The sequence below is a fragment of the Hyperolius riggenbachi genome, chromosome 11 (assembly GCF_040937935.1).
Source record: "Hyperolius riggenbachi isolate aHypRig1 chromosome 11, aHypRig1.pri, whole genome shotgun sequence".
In the NCBI taxonomy this organism is placed as follows: Eukaryota; Metazoa; Chordata; class Amphibia; order Anura; family Hyperoliidae; genus Hyperolius; species Hyperolius riggenbachi.
This window is the reverse complement of record NC_090656.1, coordinates 251998039-252025471: the sequence shown is the minus strand read 5'-3', so window position 1 is coordinate 252025471 and position 27433 is coordinate 251998039. Positions and strand designations below refer to the sequence as shown.

The 27433-nt window shown below is 47.1% G+C and overlaps 1 protein-coding gene across 2 annotated transcripts in view; it reads right to left on the bottom strand.

The window, feature by feature from the left end:
* ARHGAP1 (Rho GTPase activating protein 1) overlaps nucleotides 1-27433 on the bottom strand; it is a 143489-nt gene that overhangs the window by 115889 nt on the left and 167 nt on the right. Inside the window, exon 1 of one of the 2 annotated variants that reach the window (XM_068260096.1) lies at nucleotides 27267-27360. The exons of the other annotated variant lie outside the window; for it this stretch is intronic. The gene's annotated coding sequence lies outside the window, so the exon portion shown is untranslated. Of the gene's footprint in view, nucleotides 1-27266; nucleotides 27361-27433 lie in introns of those variants that run through there. 2 annotated transcript variants of the gene reach the window in all.

Below are 27433 nucleotides of genomic sequence, written 5' to 3'. Positions count from 1 at the left end.
TGAGGGTGGAAAGGGTGCGATGTCAAGGTCTGCAATAGTGGTGGATTTAGTGAATATAAGGTAGAGAGTGTGACGTGCAGTGTGAGTGGGGGTGTTGGTGTGTTGTGCTAGTCCAAGTGAGTTGGCAATGGTGAGTAGCCGGGTCACAGCGGAGCTCTGGGCTTCATCGATGGGAATATTGAAATCCCCAAGGATGATGGTGGGGAGGTCAGAGGAGAGGATATGAGGGAGCCAGGAGGCAAGGTCATCGAGAAATTGTGGGGTGGAGCCCGGAGGGCGGTATAAGACCGCAACAGTGGCAGGGAGGGGGTGGTAGAGGCGGATGGTGTGGGCCTCGAATGATGTGAATTGTAGGGAGGTAGGTGGAGTGAGGACACGGAAGGTGCAGGATGGGGAGAGGAGCAGACCCACCCCTCCGCCGGTCCTGTTGTCTGGTCTGGGGGTGTGACTGAGGTGAAGCCCACCATAGGAGAGGGCAGCCTCTGCGGCAGAGTCAGAGGGGGTGAGCCATGTCTCAGTGAGTGCGAGGATGGCGAGGGATTTGGAGAGGAAGAGGTCGTGGCATTCCAGAGACCGCAGGGTAGGGCTAGTAACATGTTCTGCTGCTATGAGGCTGGGAGAAGAAGGTCAGACGGCTGTGTACAAATTATACTTGTGACAGACTGAATGACTTTGATTACAGGACAACTGAAGTGAGAGGGATATGGTGGCTGCCATATTTATTTCCTTTTCAACAATACCAGTTGCCTGGCAGTCCTGCTGATCTCTTTGGCTGCAGTAGTGTCTGAACCACACAACTGAAACAAGCATGCAGCTAATCCAGTCAGACTTCAGTCAGAAACACCTGATCTGCATGCTTGTTCAGGGGCTGTGGCTAAATGTATTAGAGGCAGAGGATCAGCAGGACAGCCACGCAATCTGCATTGGTTAAGAGGAAATAAACATGTCAGCCACCATATTCCTCTCACTTCAGTTGTCATTTAACCACTTAAAGGGACCCTGAGCAGTACCGTATAATCGAAAATTTCACTTACCTGGGGCTTCCTCCAGCCCACCGTAGGCTGTGAGGTCCCCAGGTGTCCTCCTGGCTCCTGTCTGTGTCCCTCCGCCGGATCCGTTACTGGCAACACCCGGGTCGGGTGTCGGGCCGGCTCTTCCTGGTTCCTGACGCTCCACGCCATCACTCTGGCCAACGTGACAGTCCTGCACATATGCGGTTTATAGTTTAAAAATGACGTATAGCTGCTGGCGTGATGGGGTGTGGAGCATCAGTAACCAGGAAGAGCTGGCTGACACCCGACCGGGGTGTCGTGGTAACGGATCCGCCAGAGGGACACGGAGAGGAGCCAGGAGCATGCCGGAGGACCTCGCAGCCGACGGGTGGGCTGGAGGAAGACCCAGGTAAGTGACATTTTCGATTATACAGTACTGCTCAGGTTTCTTTTAACCTCCTTGCCGGTCCAATTCCCGCCGGCAAGGGTGCAGCGCAGCACTTTTTTATTTATTTATTTTTTTCAAATCATGTAGCGAGCCCAGGGCTCGCTACATGATAGCTGCGGAGCGCGGCATCCCCCTATCCACTCCGATCGCCTTCGGCGATCAGAGTAAGCAGGAAATCCCGTTCAGAATCGGGATTTCCTGCAGGGCTTCCCCGGTCGCCATGGACGTCGGGCTGAGCTTGGGATAACTGGCAAGGAGGTTAATGAATGTGCGACAGTATATCTATGCCCCTGTAGACTTCATCTTAGCTCCAGAGGTCTAGGTATACAAACTTCACCGCGATTGCCGTTGTGCGCACTCCCGGGCGCGTTCCCGTCCATTAGTACACAGATCAAACACAGTTCCCATTCACCGATCTAAGTGCCTGTGATCAAACATCACCAGCATCAATGACATGCCGTGATCAGTGACAACAGTGAAAATAAAGCACACATATTACTTCCTCTGTGTACTGTTCACAGGACAACAGAGGAGCGATTTTGCATATTCAGCAGTGTTGCATTGTGGGAGGCCTCAGATGCTCACTCCAACCTACATAATCCCATAAACCTTCTGTTTTAAGAAGGCACATTTCTGCTTTATATAGAAAAGTAAGCCACAACCATTCATCATGTGTTACTCATTGACCAGGCAGGTCACGGATTCTGTGCAGTAAAACAAGGCATGTTGGATTAATCATACGGCTCTCGTTACCAGCCAACGCTAACTAAATCTGCAATGTCAGCAGACACTGGCTTCCTGCAATGCCGCTAGACCAGGGCTTCCCAACCCCCGGCAGCCTCCAGTATGTGGATGGACTTTTTACGGAATTCTGACATTTGCATCAGAAATTCACCATTTCAGGTTGAAAGTAAAAATATATTCTGAACATTATGCAAAATATACGTGCGTGGAAGAAATTTTTACAAATGCACACTAATCATAACTAATCTTATAATTAGTGCTTAAATATAGTCACAAAATACAATTTCACGATTTCGCAATACAGATTTTGTGAATTTGCAATTCGTTTGGAATTCCATGCGAAATTGCAGCATTTCCTTGGATTTTGAATATCGTAGTTCCTACCAACCCTACTACTGACTTCCACCCAGTTTCTCAGTTGGGGCGGGGCGTGGCTCAGATGAGTCATAAGGCATGGTGCGGCAATGGTGGGAGGAGTTCCTGACATTAAGCATGAGGCTTCTGGGAGGGGGTGGAGTAAGGAAAGCGGCAGAGTTGAAGGACTGCCTAGCAGGAGGTTTGTGTCACCTGCGATAAAGCTGAGGAGCCTGACAGGGGAGTGTCATTAGGGGAGTATTAGGTTAGGATGCTCACACCCCCTTGGTTGGGCGGCTACAGATGGTCGAGTTACATTGACGGAGTCGATACACAGATAAATTCACTGTATTCATAAGCGAGTGATCCGTGGATGAGAACATTAAGCATCTACACACAGCTGTGCGGACGGATCACTTCTGTAAAGGTGGCCATACATCTAGCAATTTGGCTGTAAGATCAACCATTTGATTCGATCATTTTATAGAATCGAGAGGGAATCGAGTATGTTCCAGTACGCACAATCGATGATAATTGGCTGATTTCATGCCTAATCGATTGAGCAGGATGGAAGCTATCGTCTATCGCACAGGAATCAGTCAATGCTCACGTCATTCCATCGACTCGATGGAATCGATTTTTGCATTCAGAGCCTGGAGACACAACATCGGTCAGATCAAATGTGAAGGTGAAATGCATGAGATATCGCCTGTAGTGTGTGTGTGGATCACTAGTCCATCGACTTCCGATTAAACATACTGAAGTGGATTCCTTAATAAAGTCGGCCGCTTTGTCGATTGAATGAGAATTGCTAGATGTATGGCTACATTTAGGCAGACACAGATCAGCACTGTATAGGTAACAGAAGAGTGCTCTTAGGCAAGTGTTTCTATAAGTGCCCAGGTGTGCAGAGCCAGACACACAGGCAGGTCAGTGTTCTCTCCAGTGCCAGTCATGCATGAAGCAAATATCAGTCTATACACCAGAGGTTAGTCACTGGACCGTGCAGACCTGCACACAATGCCTCTGCCAGCCTGCAGATACCGGCCCCCGAGGCGTTAGTCACTGGACCGTGCAGACCTGCACACAATGCCTCTGCCAGCCTGCAGATACCGGCCCCCGAGGCGTTAGTCACTGGACCGTGCAGACCTGCACACAATGCCTCTGCCAGCCTGCAGATACCGGCCCCCGAGGCAAAGCTGCCTAATACTGGGAATACACTGCTCGTTTTTGAGGTGATTAGATGGGTTCGATTTCTGATCGTCGTTCGATCGTTTTGCCGCTCGATTCGTCATTGACGTGAATGGAAAAAAATAAAAAAGGAGAATCGGGCGGCAAAATCGATCAAGCAGTGAATCGAGCGGAAAAAACGAACCGTGTATTCCCAGCATTAGGGACTTTTGGCTATAGTAAAATTTTCAGCCCATCACCCTCCTGTTCCCTCCTCTTTCCACCCCATTCCCTCCCACTCCCTACCCCATTCCCTCCTCTTCCCCACCCTATCCCCTCCCATCACTCTCCCACTCCCCACCCTATTCCCTCCTCTTCCTACTCCATTCCCTCCCATCACCCTCCCACTCCCCACCCCTCCTCTTCCCCACCCTATTCCCTCCCACTCCCCACCCCATTCCCTCCTCTTCCCCACCCTATCCCCTCCCATCACCCTACCACTTCCCACCCTATTCCCTCCCATCACCCTCCCACTCCCCACCCCCTCCTCTTCCCCACCCTATCCCCTCCACTCCCCACCCCATTCCCTCCTCTTCCCCACCCTATCCCCTCCCATCACTCTCCCACTCCCCACCCTATTCCCTCCCATCACCCTCCCACTCCCCACCCCCTCCTCTTCCCCACCCTATCCCCTCCCATCACTCTCCCACTCCCCACCCTATTCCCTCCCATCACCCTCCCACTCCCCACCCCCTCCTCTTCCTCACCCTATCCCCTCCCATCACACTTCTACTCCCCACCCCCTCCTCTTCCCCACCCTATTCCCTCCCACTCCCCACCCCTTTCCCTCAATATCAATCATTTTGCCAATATTCTACTACGTTTTTACAGCCTGCAAGGAAAAAAAAAAGTGCAGTTTTTCAAAATAAAGAAAACCCCCATAAGGAAATAGACTAGTCCAAAACCTGTCGGATTTTAACCAGCCACTAGTGACAGAAACATAGGAAAACATTTTTGTGCATTCTACTACTGGGAAAAAAGAGCAAAGACAGAAACTGAGGTCAAGCAGGAGGACAGAAAACACCAGTAAAGAAGCCCGAGTGTGAATACCAGCATAATATGAAAAGGATATTTAAAAGCGGACCTAAACTTAGAACTTCCTCTCTGCTCTAAAAGATACACAACAGCATAATAACCTTTACAGAAAAATATTTCTTTGTTACAGCTCACAGAACTCCTAAAATAAATCTGCAATGTGTCTACTTCCTGCTTTCATGGAAGCAGACAAAGGGTTAACATCCTGTGTTTACAAATTAGCTGTGCCTGATGAGGACTGACAAATTTCTGTGCTGATATAGCTGAGAGATCAAATTACACCTGTGGACTACTTACAGATATGGGGGAGCCAATTAGACAGGCTCTTCTCTCTAAAAAGACACAGGGTGGATTTCTGTCCATTTGCCTTCTGTCCAGTTCAAAAGTTCAGGTGCACTTTAATAATAACGGAACATTTGATGTCGGCCGGGTTGAGAAAGCAATAGTGCACTGTATCTGCGACCAGAGATTTGTAAACAGAATGGACTTCATCATTTTAACATTTTTAAAAATGTTTTCCAGCTCTTAAAATTCTCACATCAGCGAGTCAGTTGTGTATTAAATGTTTTTACAAAACCAAATCAACATCGATCCATCTAAAGAAAAATGTGATATTTTAACAGCACCGCTCATTGTATCAAATAAATCTAAATCTAAACCCACAATTGGGGTGCATTACGAGCAGCAAGCTTTAAATGACAACTGTAACGAGAGGTATATGGAGGCTGCCATATTTATTTCCTTTTACACAATACCAGTTACCTGGCAGCCCTTCTGATCCTCTGCTTCTAATACGTTTAGCCATAGGCCCTGCACAAGCTGCAGCAGATCAGGTGCCCTGTCTGAAGTGTGACTAGAGTAGCTGCATGCTTGTTTCAGGTGTGCGATTCAGGCACTACTGCAGCCAAAGAGATCAGCAGGGCTGCCAGGAAACTGGTATTGTACAACAGGAAATAAATATGGCAGCCTCCATATCCCTCTCACTAAGCCTGAACAATTTTAGGAAAAAATTGAACTGAGTGATTTCTGTCTAAAATTGCGATTTCGATTCACGATTTCCTTCAAATCAATCTTTGTTCCCCCTCTTTGCCTGTCTGTTCCCCCTCTGTCCCCCTGTATCTATTTGTGCCGCCTTTGCCTCTTTATGCCTCCTCTGGGTCTCTCTCTTGCCTCCTTTGTGTCTCCTGTGCCTCTCTCTGTGCCTCCCCTGTCTCTGTGATCACTCTGTCTCTCTCTGTGCCTCCTTTGTGTCTCTGTGCCCCCTCTATGTCTCCTGTGTCTCTCTCTGTGCCTCCCCTGTCTCTGTGCCCACTCTGCGTCTCTCTGTGCCCGCTCTGTCTCTCTCTGTGCCTCCCCTGTCTCTGTGCCTCCTCTGTCCCCCAAGCTGCATCAGTTCTGGACATAGCTTCCAGCACGAGTCCAGCGATGCCCATCTAACCACTTCGCCTCCGGCAGGCTCTAATGCACGGAATACTTCACATGACATACAGGAGCCCAGAGTTTTGCCAAACACAAGAGCTGGCAGGCAGTGATAGAGGACGGACAGCGTTTCGACTCGTGCGGAAGCTATGTCCAACGCTGCGGGCCTCATGCGCCGGGACTTTGGGGAACTTTGAAGCCACTTCTTGAAACTTCCCCCATGTGGAAATGACAAGATCACAATAATTGCTGCTTTGACGATTCCCAAATTGTGATATTGGTGATCGCGATTTCGATTTAAATTCGATTTATCTTTCAGGCCTACCTCTCACTACAGATTCCTTTGAACTCTGTGTAGGTAAAGCTTGCTGCTCAAGAAATCACAGCAGACGCGTGCCAGAGTGATGGATGGCAGGTCGCTCAAAATAAAAACGAAACAACTGCCAAATGAAACGATCACAGCCGGTTCTTAGGCACGAGCAATCTACCCAGTGCATCGCTTTGTGAGATAATCATTGGTAATCAGCAGAGCTCCATAGATTTATACCAATGTGCCCGCTAAGTGTGACTCCGCTGAAAGAAGGCGCCACATTGTAGAATGAGGTCTACCTACCGCGAGAAGTAGCTCATTTGAGTATATATATATATATGTATGCCAAAAGTTTTTATATAATTAGATTTTACACAGATAGTTCTTTAAAAATATTTAAAATATCTTAAATATCATATACCGTATATCCTGTAGATTGTAAGCCTTCGGGCAGGGTCCTCCTCCTTAGGTCTCCTACCTGATCATGCACCTCCAGTGTTCCCCCCAGAAATTTTTTTCCAGCCGGGTGGCATGAAAAACAAGCCGGGTGGGGTGAGATGAGAATGCAGGGCCAGTGCTTCTGTGAGCAACTCTGCTTACAGCATAGGAGGAGGTGAGTTGATGACAGCCGGGTGGTCACCAAAATTAGCCGGGTGGAGCACCCGGCTAAAAGAGCCTGGGGAGAACACTGACCTCCATCACCGTACAACCATCCTACGGATCTGAGTGAGCTTGACTTGCCTAATCTCCATGCTCCCATCCAGTGACTGACTAAGCATTACCTTGTACTCATACTGTGCTGTGTGATCTCCATGCTCCATCCAGTGACTGACTAAGCATTACCTTGTACTCATACTGTGCTGTGTGATCTCCATGCTCCATCCAGTGACTAAGCATTACCTTGTACTCATACTGTGCTGTGTGATCTCCATGCTCCATCCAGTGACTAAGCATTACCTTGTACTCATACTGTGCTGTGTGATCTCCATGCTCCCCTCCAGTGACTGACTAAGCATTACCCTGTACTCATACTGCGCTGTGTGATCTCCATGCTCCATCCAGTGACTAAGCATTACCTTGTACTCATACTGTGCTGTGTAATCTCCATGCTCCATCCAGTGACTGACTAAGCATTACCTTGTACTCATACTGTGCTGTGTGATCTCCATACTCCCATCCAGTGACTAAGCATTACCTTGTACTCATACTGTGCTGTGTGACCTCCATGCTCCATCCAGTGACTAAGCATTACCTTGTACTCATACTGTGCTGTGTGATCTCCATGCTGCATCCAGTGACTAAGCATTACCTTGTACTCATACTGTGCTGTGTGATCTCCATGCTCCGTCCAGTGACTAAGCATTACCTTGTACTCATACTGTGCTGTGTGATCTCCATGCTCCCATCCAGTGACTAAGCATTACCTTGTACTCATACTGTGCTGTGTGATCTCCATGCTCCATCCAGTGACTAAGCATTACCTTGTACTTATACTGTGCTGTGTAATCTCCATGCTCCATCCAGTGACTAAGCATTACCTTGTACTCATACTGTGCTGTGTGATCTCCATGCTCCATCCAGTGACTGACTAAGCATTACCTTGTACTCATACTGTGCTGTGTGATCTCCATGCTCCATCCAGTGACTAAGCATTACCTGGTACTCATACTGTGCTGTGTGATCTCCATGCTCCATCCAGTGACTAAGCATTACCTTGTACTCATACTGTGCTGTGTGATCTCCATGCTCCCCTCCAGTGACTAAGCATTACCTGGTACTCATACTGTGCTGTGTGATCTCCATGCTCCATCCAGTGACTAAGCATTACCCTGTACTCATACTGTGCTGTGTGATCTCCATGCTCCATCCAGTGACTAAGCATTACCTTGTACTCATACTGTGCTGTGTGATCTCCATGCTCCATCCAGTGACTAAACATTACCTTGTACTCATACTGTGCTGTGTGATCTCCATGCTCCCCTCCAGTGACTAAGCATTACCTTGTACTCATACTGTGCTGTGTGATCTCCATGCTCCATCCAGTGACTAAGCATTACCTTGTACTCATACTGTGCTGTGTGATCTCCATGCTCCATCCAGTGACTAAACATTACCTTGTACTCATACTGTGCTGTGTGATCTCCATGCTCCCCTCCAGTGACTAAGCATTACCTTGTACTCATACTGTGCTGTGTGATCTCCATGCTCCATCCAGTGACTAAGCATTACCTTGTACTCATACTGTGCTGTGTGATCTCCATGCTCCATCCAGTGACTAAACATTACCTTGTACTCATACTGTGCTGTGTGATCTCCATGCTCCCCTCCAGTGACTAAGCATTACCTTGTACTCATACTGTGCTGTGTGATCTCCATGCTCCATCCAGTGACTAAGCATTACCTTGTACTCATACTGTGCTGTGTGATCTCCATGCTCCCCTCCAGTGACTAAGCATTACCTGGTACTCATACTGTGCTGTGTGATCTCCATGCTCCATCCAGTGACTAAGCATTACCCTGTACTCATACTGTGCTGTGTGATCTCCATGCTCCATCCAGTGACTAAGCATTACCTTGTACTCATACTGTGCTGTGTGATCTCCATGCTCCATCCAGTGACTAAGCATTACCTGGTACTCATACTGTGCTGTGTGATCTCCATGCTCCATCCAGTGACTAAGCATTACCCTGTACTCATACTGTGCTGTGTGATCTCCATGCTCCATCCAGTGACTAAGCATTACCTTGTACTCATACTGTGCTGTGTGATCTCCATGCTCCATCCAGTGACTAAGCATTACCTTGTACTCATACTGTGCTGTGTGATCTCCATGCTCCCCTCCAGTGACTAAGCATTACCTTGTACTCATACTGTGCTGTGTGATCTCCATGCTCCCCTCCAGTGACTAAGCATTACCTTGTACTCATACTGTGCTGTGTGATCTCCATGCTCCCCTCCAGTGACTAAGCATTACCTTGTACTCATACTGTGCTGTGTGATCTCCATGCTCCCATCCAGTGACTATGCATTACCTTGTACTCATACTGTGCTGTGTGATCTCCATGCTCCATCCAGTGACTAAGCATTACCTTGTACTCATACTGTGCTGTGTGATCTCCATGCTCCCCTCCAGTGACTAAGCACTACCTTGTACTCATACCATGCTGTGTGATCTCCATGCTCCATCCAGTGACTAAGCATTACCTTGTACTCATACTGTGCTGTGTGATCTCCATGCTCCATCCAGTGACTAAGCATTACCTTGTACTCATACTGTGCTGTGTGATCTCCATGCTCCCCTCCAGTGACTAAGCATTACCTTGTACTCATACTGTGCTGTGTGATCTCCATGCTCCCCTCCAGTGACTAAGCATTACCTGGTACTCATACTGTGCTGTGTGATCTCCATGCTCCATCCAGTGACTGACTAAGCATTACCTTGTATTCATACTGTGCTGTGTGATCTCCATGCTCCATCCAGTGACTAAGCATTACCTTGTACGCATACTGTGCTGTGTGATCTCCATGCTCCATCCAGTGACTAAACATTACCTTGTACTCATACTGTGCTGTGTGATCTCCATGCTCCCCTCCAGTGACTAAGCATTACCTTGTACTCATACTGTGCTGTGTGATCTCCATGCTCCATCCAGTGACTAAGCATTACCTTGTACTCATACTGTGCTGTGTGATCTCCATGCTCCATCCAGTGACTAAACATTACCTTGTACTCATACTGTGCTGTGTGATCTCCATGCTCCCCTCCAGTGACTAAGCATTACCTTGTACTTATACTATGCTGTGTGATCTCCATGCTCCATCCAGTGACTAAGCATTACCTTGTACTCATACTGTGCTGTGTGATCTCCATGCTCCCCTCCAGTGACTAAGCATTACCTGGTACTCATACTGTGCTGTGTGATCTCCATGCTCCATCCAGTGACTAAGCATTACCCTGTACTCATACTGTGCTGTGTGATCTCCATGCTCCATCCAGTGACTAAGCATTACCTTGTACTCATACTGTGCTGTGTGATCTCCATGCTCCATCCAGTGACTAAGCATTACCTGGTACTCATACTGTGCTGTGTGATCTCCATGCTCCATCCAGTGACTAAGCATTACCCTGTACTCATACTGTGCTGTGTGATCTCCATGCTCCATCCAGTGACTAAGCATTACCTTGTACTCATACTGTGCTGTGTGATCTCCATGCTCCATCCAGTGACTAAGCATTACCTTGTACTCATACTGTGCTGTGTGATCTCCATGCTCCCCTCCAGTGACTAAGCATTACCTTGTACTCATACTGTGCTGTGTGATCTCCATGCTCCCCTCCAGTGACTAAGCATTACCTTGTACTCATACTGTGCTGTGTGATCTCCATGCTCCCCTCCAGTGACTAAGCATTACCTTGTACTCATACTGTGCTGTGTGATCTCCATGCTCCCATCCAGTGACTGACTAAGCATTACCTGGTACTCATACTGTGCTGTGTGATCTCCATGCTCCATCCAGTGACTAAGCATTACCTTGTACTCATACTGTGCTGTGTGATTTCCATGCTCCCCTCCAGTGACTAAGCATTACCTGGTACTCATACTGTGCTGTGTGATCTCCATGCTCCATCCAGTGACTAAGCATTACCTTGTACTCATACTGTGCTGTGTGATCTCCATGCTCCATCCAGTGACTAAGCATTACCTTGTACTCATACTGTGCTGTGTGATCTCCATGTTCCCATCCAGTGACTAAGCATTACCTTGTACTCATACTGTGCTGTGTGATCTCCATGCTCCCCTCCAGTGACTAAGTATTACCTTGTACTCATACTGTGCTGTGTGATCTCCATGCTCCATCCAGTGACTGACTAAGCATTACCTTGTACTCATACTGTGCTGTGTGATCTCCATGCTCCATCCAGTGACTAAGCATTACCTTGTACTCATACTGTGCTGTGTGATCTCCATGCTCCATCCAGTGACTAAGCATTACCTTGTACTCATACTGTGCTGTGTGATCTCCATGCTCCATCCAGTGACTGACTAAGCATTACCTTGTACTCATACTGTGCTGTGTGATCTCCATGCTCCATCCAGTGACTAAGCATTACCTTGTACTCATACTGTGCTGTGTGATCTCCATGCTCCATCCAGTGACTAAGCATTACCTTGTACTCATACTGTGCTGTGTGATCTCCATGCTCCCCTCCAGTGACTGACTAAGCATTACCCTGTACTCATACTGCGCTGTGTGATCTCCATGCTCCATCCAGTGACTAAGCATTACCTTGTACTCATACTGTGCTGTGTAATCTCCATGCTCCATCCAGTGACTGACTAAGCATTACCTTGTACTCATACTGTGCTGTGTGATCTCCATACTCCCATCCAGTGACTAAGCATTACCTTGTACTCATACTGTGCTGTGTGACCTCCATGCTCCATCCAGTGACTAAGCATTACCTTGTACTCATACTGTGCTGTGTGATCTCCATGCTGCATCCAGTGACTAAGCATTACCTTGTACTCATACTGTGCTGTGTGATCTCCATGCTCCGTCCAGTGACTAAGCATTACCTTGTACTCATACTGTGCTGTGTGATCTCCATGCTCCCATCCAGTGACTAAGCATTACCTTGTACTCATACTGTGCTGTGTGATCTCCATGCTCCATCCAGTGACTAAGCATTACCTTGTACTTATACTGTGCTGTGTAATCTCCATGCTCCATCCAGTGACTAAGCATTACCTTGTACTCATACTGTGCTGTGTGATCTCCATGCTCCATCCAGTGACTGACTAAGCATTACCTTGTACTCATACTGTGCTGTGTGATCTCCATGCTCCATCCAGTGACTAAGCATTACCTGGTACTCATACTGTGCTGTGTGATCTCCATGCTCCATCCAGTGACTAAGCATTACCTTGTACTCATACTGTGCTGTGTGATCTCCATGCTCCCCTCCAGTGACTAAGCATTACCTGGTACTCATACTGTGCTGTGTGATCTCCATGCTCCATCCAGTGACTAAGCATTACCCTGTACTCATACTGTGCTGTGTGATCTCCATGCTCCATCCAGTGACTAAGCATTACCTTGTACTCATACTGTGCTGTGTGATCTCCATGCTCCATCCAGTGACTAAACATTACCTTGTACTCATACTGTGCTGTGTGATCTCCATGCTCCCCTCCAGTGACTAAGCATTACCTTGTACTCATACTGTGCTGTGTGATCTCCATGCTCCATCCAGTGACTAAGCATTACCTTGTACTCATACTGTGCTGTGTGATCTCCATGCTCCCATCCAGTGACTATGCATTACCTTGTACTCATACTGTGCTGTGTGATCTCCATGCTCCATCCAGTGACTAAGCATTACCTTGTACTCATACTGTGCTGTGTGATCTCCATGCTCCCCTCCAGTGACTAAGCACTACCTTGTACTCATACCATGCTGTGTGATCTCCATGCTCCATCCAGTGACTAAGCATTACCTTGTACTCATACTGTGCTGTGTGATCTCCATGCTCCATCCAGTGACTAAGCATTACCTTGTACTCATACTGTGCTGTGTGATCTCCATGCTCCCCTCCAGTGACTAAGCATTACCTTGTACTCATACTGTGCTGTGTGATCTCCATGCTCCCCTCCAGTGACTAAGCATTACCTGGTACTCATACTGTGCTGTGTGATCTCCATGCTCCATCCAGTGACTGACTAAGCATTACCTTGTATTCATACTGTGCTGTGTGATCTCCATGCTCCATCCAGTGACTAAGCATTACCTTGTACGCATACTGTGCTGTGTGATCTCCATGCTCCATCCAGTGACTAAACATTACCTTGTACTCATACTGTGCTGTGTGATCTCCATGCTCCCCTCCAGTGACTAAGCATTACCTTGTACTCATACTGTGCTGTGTGATCTCCATGCTCCATCCAGTGACTAAGCATTACCTTGTACTCATACTGTGCTGTGTGATCTCCATGCTCCATCCAGTGACTAAACATTACCTTGTACTCATACTGTGCTGTGTGATCTCCATGCTCCCCTCCAGTGACTAAGCATTACCTTGTACTCATACTGTGCTGTGTGATCTCCATGCTCCATCCAGTGACTAAGCATTACCTTGTACTCATACTGTGCTGTGTGATCTCCATGCTCCCCTCCAGTGACTAAGCATTACCTGGTACTCATACTGTGCTGTGTGATCTCCATGCTCCATCCAGTGACTAAGCATTACCCTGTACTCATACTGTGCTGTGTGATCTCCATGCTCCATCCAGTGACTAAGCATTACCTTGTACTCATACTGTGCTGTGTGATCTCCATGCTCCATCCAGTGACTAAGCATTACCTGGTACTCATACTGTGCTGTGTGATCTCCATGCTCCATCCAGTGACTAAGCATTACCCTGTACTCATACTGTGCTGTGTGATCTCCATGCTCCATCCAGTGACTAAGCATTACCTTGTACTCATACTGTGCTGTGTGATCTCCATGCTCCATCCAGTGACTAAGCATTACCTTGTACTCATACTGTGCTGTGTGATCTCCATGCTCCCCTCCAGTGACTAAGCATTACCTTGTACTCATACTGTGCTGTGTGATCTCCATGCTCCCCTCCAGTGACTAAGCATTACCTTGTACTCATACTGTGCTGTGTGATCTCCATGCTCCCCTCCAGTGACTAAGCATTACCTTGTACTCATACTGTGCTGTGTGATCTCCATGCTCCCATCCAGTGACTGACTAAGCATTACCTGGTACTCATACTGTGCTGTGTGATCTCCATGCTCCATCCAGTGACTAAGCATTACCTTGTACTCATACTGTGCTGTGTGATTTCCATGCTCCCCTCCAGTGACTAAGCATTACCTGGTACTCATACTGTGCTGTGTGATCTCCATGCTCCATCCAGTGACTAAGCATTACCTTGTACTCATACTGTGCTGTGTGATCTCCATGCTCCATCCAGTGACTAAGCATTACCTTGTACTCATACTGTGCTGTGTGATCTCCATGTTCCCATCCAGTGACTAAGCATTACCTTGTACTCATACTGTGCTGTGTGATCTCCATGCTCCATCCAGTGACTGAGCATTACCTTGTACTCATACTGTGCTGTGTGATCTCCATGCTCCATCCAGTGACTAAGCATTACCTTGTACTCATACTGTGCTGTGTGATCTCCATGCTCCATCCAGTGACTAAGCATTACCTTGTACTCATACTGTGCTGTGTGATCTCCATGCTCCCCTCCAGTGACTAAGTATTACCTTGTACTCATACTGTGCTGTGTGATCTCCATGCTCCCCTCCAGTGACTAAGCATTACCTTGTACTCATACTGTGCTGTGTGATCTCCATGCTCCCCTCCAGTGACTAAGCATTACCTTGTACTCATACTGTGCTGTGTGATCTCCATGCTCCATCCAGTGACTAAGCATTACCTTGTACTCATACTGTGCTGTGTGATCTCCATGCCCCATCCAGTGACTGACTAAGCATTACCTGGTACTCATACTGTGCTGTGTGATCTGGTTTTCTTGTATTCCTGTATTGTCTTATTGCTGTATGTCACCCCTAAATATTGTCTGTAACCTAAACTAATGTCCAGCGCTGCGTAATATGTTGGCGCTTTATAAATACAATAAATAAATAATTCATTATCTTGGTTATCCGGCACCAATAGCGAGGCTCAATGTTAGAAATAGGCCCAGCTAGTACAGTGCTATACCCCAACTCTATATACATACCAGGAACTAGTTGCAACAGCTCTTTCTTATCAGTTCCAGCAGCAGTAAGCCCCTCAGGGCTGCAATATTTACCAGGAAAGACCCCAGGAGAGTAGGAGCAGTGTGGAGTCTCTCTGTCCTGTACCGTAGAGCAATAAATTGTACAGTAACTGTTCCGCCCCCTTATCAGGACCTCAGGACAGTGAGAGCAGTGTGGAGAGCACTTAGAAGACCCCAGGAGAATGGGAGAACCCCAGGCACTGTGGAGTACTCTCTGACCAACATACTTATTTTTTTTTTTTGCAAGTTGTGGCCTAGCTGCAATTTAAAAGCTGGGGCCTGAAAGTGAATCCGAGGTGAGAGTGATATGGAGGCTGCCATATTTGCTTCCTTTTAAGCAATGCCAGTTGCCTGGCATTCTGTTCTATTTGGCTGCAGCAGTGTCTGAATCACACCTGAAACAAGCATGCAGCTAATCTTTTCATCTCTGACAATGTCAGAAACACGTGAACCGCTGTATGCTTGTTCAGGGGCTATGGCTAAAAACATTAGAGGCAGACGATCAGCAGGATAGCCAGGCAATATGCATTGTTTAAATTAAAATACTCTCACCTTGGGTTTGCTTTAAGTAGTTGAGGTCAGCCATAAATTCACCTCGGCATGGTAGTGTGAACAGCACCAAAATTGGGGGGGTGAATCTCTATGTTGACCTTCTTGCCCAGTAGTGAGGTGGCAGAGCCCTGAGGTGCCTTGAAACACAGCCCAGAATTCACCCAGAAGCAACAGCAGAAGTGTGTGAATCCAGTCGGACATCTGTGCCGGCTAGGTGAGACTGCCGGTTGGTTGAGGTGCGTGTGTGTTTTGCTATTTATAGGCAATGATTTTTGTGAACCTTATAAGGGCTGGGGTTTTCCTCCTGATGACGGCAAATGTTTTGGTCACGAAAGACTGTGAATTTGTAATTACTGCTCAGCTCAGAATACCTTATTGCTACGGTTGTATATTGTACAGTACTTGATTTCACCCTGTTCATAGGTGGTTTAAACATTGACTGTTAGCATTAAGAGTACTGTCCTCAGTGCTCTCCCCAGGCTCTCTTAGCCGGGTGCTCCACCCAGCTAGTTTTGATGAGCACCCAGCAGTCAAAATTGTGCAGACAAGTGCCAGCCCTGCATTCTCTCATAATTCCCCACCCGGCTGGAAAAAAAGCAGCACTGTCTTACCACTATGTATTTAATGTTTTTCTTGTGTTTTCTTACCTCCAATGTTTTTAATTAAAATGTCAACTGGGAAGGCTGCTTCCTTTGATGTAGGATTTGACTAGGGGTTGTACCACGGCTCAAGACAGTACAAAAAAAAACAGTAAGGAGTGTTTGGGCAAGGCTCCCTAATGATCCTGGCTGCCCATGGAGCGGGCCCTAAGTGGCTGCAGCCCCAGAGCGCCGAGTCCGCCAGGAGAAATGCGCAATAAAAATGTTCTGTGTCTTGTCAATATAAGTTTGGATGGTTTTAATGTCATCCATGTCACCTCTGTTGTCCTTTTCAATGATGTTTCATATCTAAGGGCTGGTCGGAGAAAAGCAATTAGTGGCTTCCGGCATTTTCACCCCTGCAGGGGGACATGGAAAAGCGATTGAGGAAGTTACATATTGCTTTCAGGATCGCCTAAGCGCCGGGCTGACATAGCAGAAAATAGGGATGAAAAAAAAAGGCATTTGTGGGATACCCAGGAAACATTTGTGTTATCCAGCCTTTAAAGAGAGACTCTGTAACAAAATGTTCAGCCTTATTTCTTCTATCCTATAAGTTCCTGTACCTGTTCTAATGTGCTCTGGATTACTGCAGCCTTTTCTACTTGCACTGTATCCGTAATAAATCTAATTGTCTTTTCTTTGTCAGGCTTTGTCGACATAGAGAGGAATGCACTGCTCTGCTGTGATAGGGAGAAGTTATGCATGCCCTCTGCACGCCCCCTGCAGGCTCTGTGTGTGTGCTTTGTTTATCTCTCACACACAGGTCTCTGCTCTCAGTTTCAGCTTGTCATGCTGAGAAACTGTGTGAATCCCCGACAGGAGTGCAGATAATTCACTTTGTAATAAAAACTTGTAGTATACTGTAACATGAATTCCCCGTAAAAGTCTCAAGGCTCCACACAGATGTGTTTGTTACATTGACTTGTGGGGATGATGATATTAAATTGATCTGTTGAGACTGCATACTGTTTATTGATTTTGTTATTCTCCTTAGGGCTCGTTTCCACTATTGCGGATGCGATTCCCCATGCGTTTTTTGCTGCGAATTCGCATAGGTGAGGGTATATGCGATTTTAACCATGTCACTGCCTGTGTGAATTTACATTGGTACCTATGCGAATTCGCGGCACAAAACGCATGGGGAAAACGCATGGGATTTCCCTATTAAATACATTGCATGCGATTCGCATGCATTCCACTCACATGCGAATTCTGCGGCTCTTTTGTGCGTTTTTTCACCGCTGAAAAAAAACGCACCTCGACAACACTACAGTGGAAACAGGCCCATCCACTTGCATTACATGTGCGAATCCGCATGTGTTGGACGCATGCGGATTCGCGATAGTGGAAACGAGCCCTTAGCCTCTAGTACAGGAAACATGCAGGACGCCAATTAGTGAATTCTATCTATCCGTTTCACCACTTTGGCCTGTTGGTAAAAGGACAACTGTAGTGAGAGGTATATGGAGGCTGCCACATTTATTCCCTTTGAAGCAATACCAGTTGCCTGGCTTTCCTGCTGATCCTGTGCCTCTAATATGTTCAGCCATAGCCCCTGAACAAGCATGCAGCAGATCAGGTGTTTGACATTATTGTCACATCTGGGAAGATTAGCCACATGCTTATTTCTGGTGTTATTCAGACACTACTGCAGCCAAATAGATCAGCAGGACAGCCAGGCAACTGGTATTGCTTACCAGGAAATAAATATGGCAGCCTCCATATCTCTCTCACTTCACTTGTCCTTTATTCCGCCATCACTCCACAATCCCATCCTCAACTATTGAATACAGTCTTCTGGTCTCGCTGTACATCCATCACTTTTTCATTGTTCATTTAGGGCAGGGGTCTCAAACTCAATTTACCTGGGGGCCGCAGGAGGCAAAGTCAGGATGAGGCTGGGCCGGATAAGGAATTTCACAATCGCGGCGCATCGCTGCCTCTCCCCGCCCCTCTCACTCTTCCTTCACAGAGAGGGGCGGGGAGAGGCGGCGATCCGTGCGGCGATTGATGTCAGGAGGGGCAGAGCTGAGGCTGAAAGCTCTGCCCCTTCCAGGAAATGCCGGCAGATTGCCCCCCGGGCGATTTGGGGGCTCTGCAGCCCTCGTTTAGCGGCGGGGATGCGGCGGATTACTTGGGAGCACTGAAGCGAACTATAAGGAAGCTTTTGCCAGCGAGGGCCACAAAATCTTGTATCGAGGGCCGCAAATGGCCCGCGGGCCGCGCGTTTGAGACCCCTGATTTAGGGCTTGTTCACACTATGAGCATTTGCAGACTTTTTTAAGCGCTGGCGATAAGCGTTTGTGCAAGGATTTCCTATGAGAGTGTTTACATATGAGTGTTTCAATTTCCAGCAAATAGCAAACGCTGCCTGTACCATTCTCCGAGCGCTTTTGCTATAATAGAAGGTATAGGTAAAGCGCAATACGCTTGAAAAAGCGCTTTGTATGGCGATTTCCTGAGCGCTTTTAAGAATAAATACGTTGTATATATTCTTTTCCGGATGAAAGAGTTCACTTCCTCACTGAAGTCAGGAAGTGAAAATCTCAATCACTCAGCAAAGCATTTTTCTAAGCTCAAAGCTCAGGGAAAAGCACTTTGAAAAAAGCTCAATAAATCGCTCAGCATTTGCGATAGCGCTGATGATTTATAAATGTGAACAAGGCCTTTGAAGCGACTTCAATCACCTTCAAAATTCGGTGCACCAAGAGACACATAACGCAGTGCAAAGTAACGTCCAATTTCATAACCTACATGCGCTGCGTTAGGGGCACTTTGTGCGACTTTAACGTTGCATCAAACGCAACATTCCACTGTGAAAGTGGCCTTAGTGTTCAAGAGCCACAATGTATGAACTACTGACTTTTTTTTTTAATCTATTCCGTACACTCAAAAGTTATTCACTGCCAGGCAAGAGTTTTATGGCTTGTAGTTAGTTATCAGTGAGAGTCACTACAGTCCCATTAGAGAGAAACTGTAATTTGCATACCTGAATTGTTAACCCTTAGGCTAGGTCCACAGTGGTCTGTTGCATATCACACACACGTTATAATGAGTGTGAAATACCATGGACATAGGCTTTAATACAAACTCAATTCACTAAGCTTAAAGAGACTCTGAAGTGAGAATAAATCTCGCTTCAGAGCTCATAGTTAGCAGGGGCATGTGTGCCCCTGCTAAACCGCCGCTATCCCGCCGCTTAACGGGGGTCCCTTCACCCCCAAACCCCCCACTGCGACACTTGGTCGCAGACTTGGTCGCTCCTGGAGGCAGGGCTAACGGCTGCAGCCCTGCCTCCAGTCGCGTCTATCAGCGGCGCATCGCCGCCTCTCCCCCGCCCCTCTCAGTGAAGGAAGCGGGGGAGAGGCGGAGATACGCGCTGACAGACGTGCGTGGGGCAGGGCTGCGGCGGTTAGCAGGAAGCGCTCCCCGGCTGTACGGAGGAGATTTGGGGGATCAGGGACCCCCGTTAAGCCGCGGGATAGCGGCTGTTTAGCAGGGGCACACATGCCCCTGCTATCTATGAGGTCTGAAGCGAGATTTATTCTCGCTTCAGACTCTCTTTAACTCTGAGCTGTTTTACAGTTATCACCATGGTGATATAATCGTGATAACTGTAAAACAGCTCAGAAGAGTTATTAAAGACAGGAGTTAAGCTTAGTGAATTGAGGCCAAAGCCTGGATGCAGAGAGTTAGAATAATGTGATCACTTACAACACAGAGATGAACAGCCCCATAGGATTGTATGGGCAGTGAGCTGACAAGCAGCATTATCTTGCAATGCAGCGGAGCACTGTGGACAGGGCCCTCAGGGCTCATTCACACTAGAGGTGTTTTTGACATTTAAGCGCTGGAGATTTTCACAATCGCCCTGAAAGCGCTTGTGCAATGATTCCCTATGAGAGAGTTTGTTTCCCATCCGCTCAGAAAAGCTGTGTCTGCACCATTTGTGAGGCGATTCCGCCTCAATGGAAGGTATAGGAAAACGGAAATCGTTCAAAAAATCGTTTTCTGCAACGATTGCGTGAGGGTTTTTAAGAATAAATACATTGCATTTATTCTTTTCCGGATCAAAGAGTTCACTTCCTGACTTACGTCAGGAAGTGAAAAAACGCAATCGCTCTGCAAAAGCGCTTAACAAAAAAACGGCCAATGCACAGAAATCGAAAAAAAAAGTAAAAAAAAAAAAAACAGCCACTGCGAACGGCCTCGCAAGCAGAACCCAATGTAAACGAGGCCTCAAAGTGAGGGGGTAAAAAAACCCCAGGCTAGTTGTATGCTGGAATGGCACTGTATATACACAAATTTATCTCAGCATGACGCGTCAGTTCAGGCACCCTTTTACACTTGGTTATGCTGCGTTTGGAACAATCAAACCACACCAAAGCAAAAAGTCTAAAAAAGTGTAGCATGGCACTTCTGGGAAAACGGCACGGAAACGCACTGCAGCTTCTGCGTCAGGCCGGTTCAACACTGCAAACTGGTGGTGCGGCACCCGCGCCGCCAATATCAGGCCTCCGGGGAATACCATGTTACTACGAGTATTCCTCATCTGGCCAGGCAGGAAGTGATGCGTACTTGTGGTCACTTCCTGCTTTGGGGTATGAGGAAGTGCACGGAAGTGTATTGTAAAAATACATTCCGCGCAGGCGCAGCACATTGGTAACTTTTTAAATCCCCCCGTCGCTATAGACTAACATGACTTCCAGGCTGACGCAGATCGCCGCAAACGCTGTGCCAGTAAGGTAGCTCTAGACCAGCGTCGGGGATGTGGCGAAAACATCGCTTTCGTTGCGCCGTACCGCAGCACTATGAATGTCTCCATAGACTTTCATTGCCTGGCAGTGGGGTGCACTAAAAATACTGCACCGCCCGTGTGTGAAAGGGCCCTTACCCGGAGCACTTCTGTCATAATGAGCAGTGTGTCGTGTTCCATTGACTGTAATGGGCATTCCGACTAGCTGCGGTAAAAAAGGGTAAAGTGACGCAATGCTGTAAGTCTAAAAGATCCCTTAAAGAGGACCTGTAGCCAAGACTGAACTTCATCCCAATCAGTAGCTGATACCCCCCTTTACCATGAGAAATCTTTACCTTTTCCCAAATAGATCATCAGGAGACTCTGTATGACTGATATTGTGGCGAAACCCCTCCCACAGTGTGATGTCATAACCATGGGCCTGACAGTTTCCTGTCTGGGAGCCTTGTTGCATGGTGGGAAATAACAGCTGTTTCCAACTGCCGAGCATCCAGTATCTCCCTCTGCTCCCTCGCTTTGTTAGGGGGTGGGATTATAGATAATGACAGTTGCTGCTGTCTTTTTTTTCCATGTCTGCCAGCAGTAAAGATGATGCCCTGCAGGCTGATTGTGGATCAAACAACATGAACCAATTACATGGCGAATATCTATCATTTCTTAATCTCCCTTCTATTTTTTAGCTCCTCACTTTGCAATGTATTGATTTATTTTTTTTTGCTCAATTTCCACTTTAAGTAAACCCATACACATGAGAGGATTGCCCTTTTGATAATTGGTTGAAGGAACATGATATCTATGGACACATTGCAAGATAGACATCCTCTATGTGAGCAATCACTAAACAATGAGTGTGCACAGCACAACTGTTACTGTTCTCTGGAGATAAGGCAAGCGGCAGTGGACACATTAGGCCAGATATTCGTGCTACGCTGATATTTCCATAAACATGCACAGTGGTCGGCCAAACATGCATGCGTACAGGGTGAGTAAGCGTTATTGGTGCCAGCCTTATCTCACAAATACGATAGCCCTAGTCGCAAAACAAAAACATATATTCTGGAAGAGCCGTTCCCTTCCTCTGACATCAAGTGTGGTGTGCAGCTCTCCGCAGCACTAATCAGAACAGGAGTACAGCGCTAAAGAATGCAGCGGTATTCACAAGCCAAGTACAAACGGACTACTACCACTTCCGCCTAAAATCAGCCATGGACAACTCTATATACAGAGGGCAGCATACATTTCATCTATTCATACACAGACCAAGGTTGCCAAGTCATCCTTTTAAATATGTATGAATCTAAATCATGCAGGTTCTAGGGCAACTTACACATAAGTGCCTGAAATGCAAGACCTGTATAATTCACATCTGACCATATTTAAAGTATACCTGAAGTGAGCAGGGTGTGGAGCAGGCATGGGCAAACTCGGCCCCCCAGCTGTTACGGAACTACAAGTCCCACAATGCATTTGCCTTTATGAGTCATGACTGTGGCTGTCAGACTCCTGCAATGCATTGTGGGACTTGTAGTTCCTTAACAGCTGGGGGGCCGAGTTTGCCCATGCCTGGTCTGGAGGCTGCCATATTTATTTCCTTTTAAACAATACCAGTTGCCTGGCGGTCCTGCTGATCTTTCTGGTCAGTAGGGTCTAAACCACACCTGAAACATGTATGCAGCTAATCTTGTCAGATTTGTCATAGACATATGATCTGCATGCTTGTTCAGGGTCTATGGCTTGAAGTATTAGAGGCAGAGGGCCAGCATGCCAGCCAGGCAATGTGCATTGTCTAAAAGGAAAACGTGTCAGCATCCATATCCCTCCCAGCTCGGGTTCCCTTTAAAGTATATTTGAAGTGAGCAGGATATGGAGGCTGCCCTATGTATTTCCTTTTAAACAACACCAGTTGCCTGGCTGTCCTGCTGAACATTCTGACATCAGTAGTGTCTGAATCACACACCTGAAACCAGCATGCAGCTAGTCAGATTTTTGTCAGAGACCTCTCATCTGCATGCTTGTTTGGGGTCTATGGTTTAAAGTATTAAGGTAGCCATACACTGGTCGATTTGCCATCAGATTCAACCAACAGACAGATCCCTATCTGATCGAATCTGATCAGAGAGGGATCGTATGGCTACCTATACTGCAAACTGATTGTGAACCGATTTCAGCCTAAAACCGTTCACAATCTGTGGTGGTGGTGGTGCTGCCGCCGCTTCCCCCCCATCCTGCATACATTACCTGCTCCGCCGGCACGACTCCCGGGTCTCCGCTCTTCTTCTCTGCTCTGCTCTGGTCTCCGGCAGGCTTCCCTTCTTCCTGTCTGGGGGAAGTTTAAACAGTAGAGCGCCCTCTACTGTTTAAACTTCCTGCTGGAACAGGAAGAAGGGAAGCCTGCCGGAGACCAGAGCAGAGCAGAGAAGAAGAGCGGAGACCCGGGAGTCGTGCCGGCGGAGCAGGTAATGTATTGCAGCTCTATTGCGTCGGTCATCGGGCACTCGAACGCCGCTAGCGATGCGCTCTTTACCCGCGGGCGATCGACTGTTATTTTCCGCACGTTGCGATCGGACGGAATGGATCGAAATTCGGCATGTAGCGTGAACGATTGGCAGCAGATTCTATCCCAGTGATCGAATTTGCTGTCGAAACGGCGGCAAATCGGGCCAGTGTATGGCCAGCTTTAGAATCAGAAGATTAGCAGCACTGCCAGGCAACTGGTATTGTTTAAAAAGGAAATAAATATGGCAGCCTCCAAATCATTCTCACTACAGGTTCCCTTTAAATGGAAGCATATACCATAGACATAAATAATTAATAGTATCACAAAGGATCTACAGGGAATACTTCTACATGGTCGGGTATAACTTGCACACACTATTCCAAAACAATGAGAAATCTATCATATAGGATGTAGAGTGTAGAATATTAAATAGGTATTTGGTTCAATTAGGTGTTACACAATAAAGTGCTGGCGCAATGACAAAAACTCAAAATGAGGAGTGCACAGATACCTCAACCCCAACTACATATTACTACATAATCCTTTCATTTAAAATACCTGCATAACTCCAATCAATATAAACAGCATAATTAATAAATATATGGTCCTCAAATATATGTATATCTCAAAGCCTGATATTCATTGCAAACATTGTCACCCTGCAGCCTATTCAACAATCCAGTGTGGCTCCAGTCAATATTATTCATATTATTTCGTTTTTAAATAGTGCCTACTTGTTACTAAATGCTCCACAGAGTGGCTCACACTCTGATCATCCCCAAAGTCCGTCGTAGTCTTGGTTCAATTTGGGAAGAAGCCTATGAACTTATCTGGGCGCTAGTTCACTTTAAGGGACCCAGCAGAAAGCCTCAAAGGGAGCAGTCCTCCAATCACAGCACCCTCTACAGCATGAAGCGCTGTGATTGGCCGAATAGTGTGTGCTTAGTTTTTTACAACCTACTGGAAACCAAGCAGTTTTGAGAGGGTTCCGTCCACTCAATCACGTCAGCTGGATTTCTTTATTTAGTTCCTGCTGGGTCCTCTAAAGTGAACTAGCCCCCTTATCTGGATGTTTTTGGGAAGTGGGAGGAAACCCGGGGAGAACATACAAACTCCTTGCAGATATTGTCCTGGCTGGGACTCAACCCAGCGCTGCAAAGAGAGAGTGCTAACCACTACACTACTGTGTCACCCGTATTAAAATTGCAGGCTCTATAATTAGCTATTCAGCAGAAAAATACAAGAAAAAAACAACCTGTTTGACTGATTACTCTGCAGATGTCACAGATGTCTGAAGAACTCCCTTCTGCTGCGACTAATATGTGAATAAGCATGGCTGTTTGCATTCCGTCATCGCCTGGGCTTTCTATCTAAGCTGAGAGACTTCCAGGAATGAATGTATGCAGGAACAGCCCTCAATTCACACTTTATGGCTAATAACACTACAAAGGTCCTCTTGTCTCTACTAGATCTCCAGCACAGCTGCTGCCGTTACCCAATGGAGCTGCTGCAAGCTGCAGTCACATCACCACCAGCAACCTGAACTGTTGCAACAAGTCTGTGGAAGTTTAAAGTGAACTTTAAAGGGGACCTGAACTCTTGCACAGGAGAGAAGGAGAACAAAGAGAAATCCACCCCGTTTTTGTTTATAGAGAACAGCCTGTCTAAGGCCACGTTCACAGTGCTCAGTTGCGTTGCAGAAAAATTCTGCAGGTCAACTTACTGCCCATACAATTCTATTGGCCTGTTCACAGTAACAGATCACATTATTCTAAACTTGCTGCATGCAGGCTTTGCATTAAAGTCTATGGACAGTCTCCATTGCAGTTCACGCACATTTTTACACATGCGTTATGCAACTGACCACTGAATCCAGCCTTATGCTAGGTACACACCATACAATTTTCTGGCAGATTTACCTGTCAGATCGATTATTTCCAACATCTGAATTTCTATCGATTTATCGATTTTCCAGTTTTTAATGATTTTTGTTCAGTTCTATGAAAATTGATGCTTATTAAGAGCAGAGAGGAAGTTCTGAGTTCAGGTCCGCTTAAAGATGCGATACTTACCGCAGGACCTTCCAGAGGCTGCCCCTGTCTCCTCCCACCTCGCTGTTCCAGCACTGGAAGCACCGAAGCTTGGGCCCAAGACAGCAACAGCACAGCGCCTGCACAGAAGCATGGACACACTCCAGACTTCAGCAGAAAAAGCAACACACAATCGGGTCAGTGTTAGGCTCCCTGCACACTACATGCCATTCCGATTTTTAATCGGTACTGCACGCTGCGTTTTTTTCATAGCATTCAGGGAAGATCGGAATCGCAAATCCGATTTGCAGTGTGCAGGGAGCCTTACTGCGCATGCGCAAGCCACCGACAAGGCCTTGTTGACGATTTTGCAGAGAACTCAGGTAGCTTCTGTTGGATCCAGAGGCAAGTACCCAAATTGGAATTTTTTTTTCCCCTTCAGGTTGTAAAGAGTATCTTCAGTATGGCTGATTTTTCTGATTGATTTAACGGTACAGGATAGATTGATATTTTCTTGATTTATCGACCTAAAGTGTACCCAAGATGGGTCTTTTTTTCTTTTCTTAACATACCTGGGGCTTCCTCCAGCCCCCTTCAGTTGTTGGGTCCCTTGCTATCCTCCCGGGACGCCTTGATCCTCTGCTAGCCAGCCCGGTGAATCCACAAGTAGGCTTCAGTCGAAGCATGCACAGTCCGTTGGGAATTTTATGCACCTGCATACAGAACGCGTCCCATGATGAGAAGGCAATGGGGGCATGCACTGGTCAGGCCGCGCATGGTTTGCGAAGCGCGACTTTTCAGATGTACCGGATCATCCATCAAGGGATCAGAGCAGACCAAGAGGACGGCGAAGGAGCCAATGGCCTAAAGGGAGCTGGAGGAAGGCGTACATTTGAAATCGGCGCCGGTAGACTTGGGCGCAGGATACAGCCGGTATATGGCTGATCCTGCTTCTGCACAAGTCCCGGCCGTGTTAATTACTATTCCCCCTCCAGGCCGACATGGATAGTGGGGGAATGATATAATTCGGCTTCCAGCGATTTCTGGAGGCCGAATTATTGTGTTTTTTTAAAGCAACTTCAACTCAGACTGATTCCCATTACAGTCTATGGCGGCGCCGTCTAAGCCCAAATCTAGCAGCGCTGAAAAGCACTGCTCCGGGAGGAAGCCCCAGGTATGTATAAATCTTCCCCCCCCCCCCCCCCCATCTCATTTTTCTTTTAGGCCAATGTTTACAGTTTTTATTTTATTTTTTTTGTTATAAATGGGTTTTCAATTGATTTTCCGGTCAAATCGATTGGAAATCAGATCAGACTTGTTTGAAATGATTGACACGACTCATCATATAATGGGAAATTGCATAGTGTGCACCAGGCTTCACAATCAATAAAGCAAACTGATAGTAACTCGAATTGACAAGAAATATAAAAACGGAAAAAAGTGTGTGGCCACCTTAATAGCAATAATGATCGCCCGACCTCCCTGATGGCCGCTGGTTCCCCTGGTGACGGCAGCCTACAGACATCCCCTCATCCCTGGGCGCGCTGACAGGTTGCTAGGGGCAACAGCATCTCCCCAGCAACCAGCCCAGGCGCTCGCCGCGTCCCCCGCCCATGTGA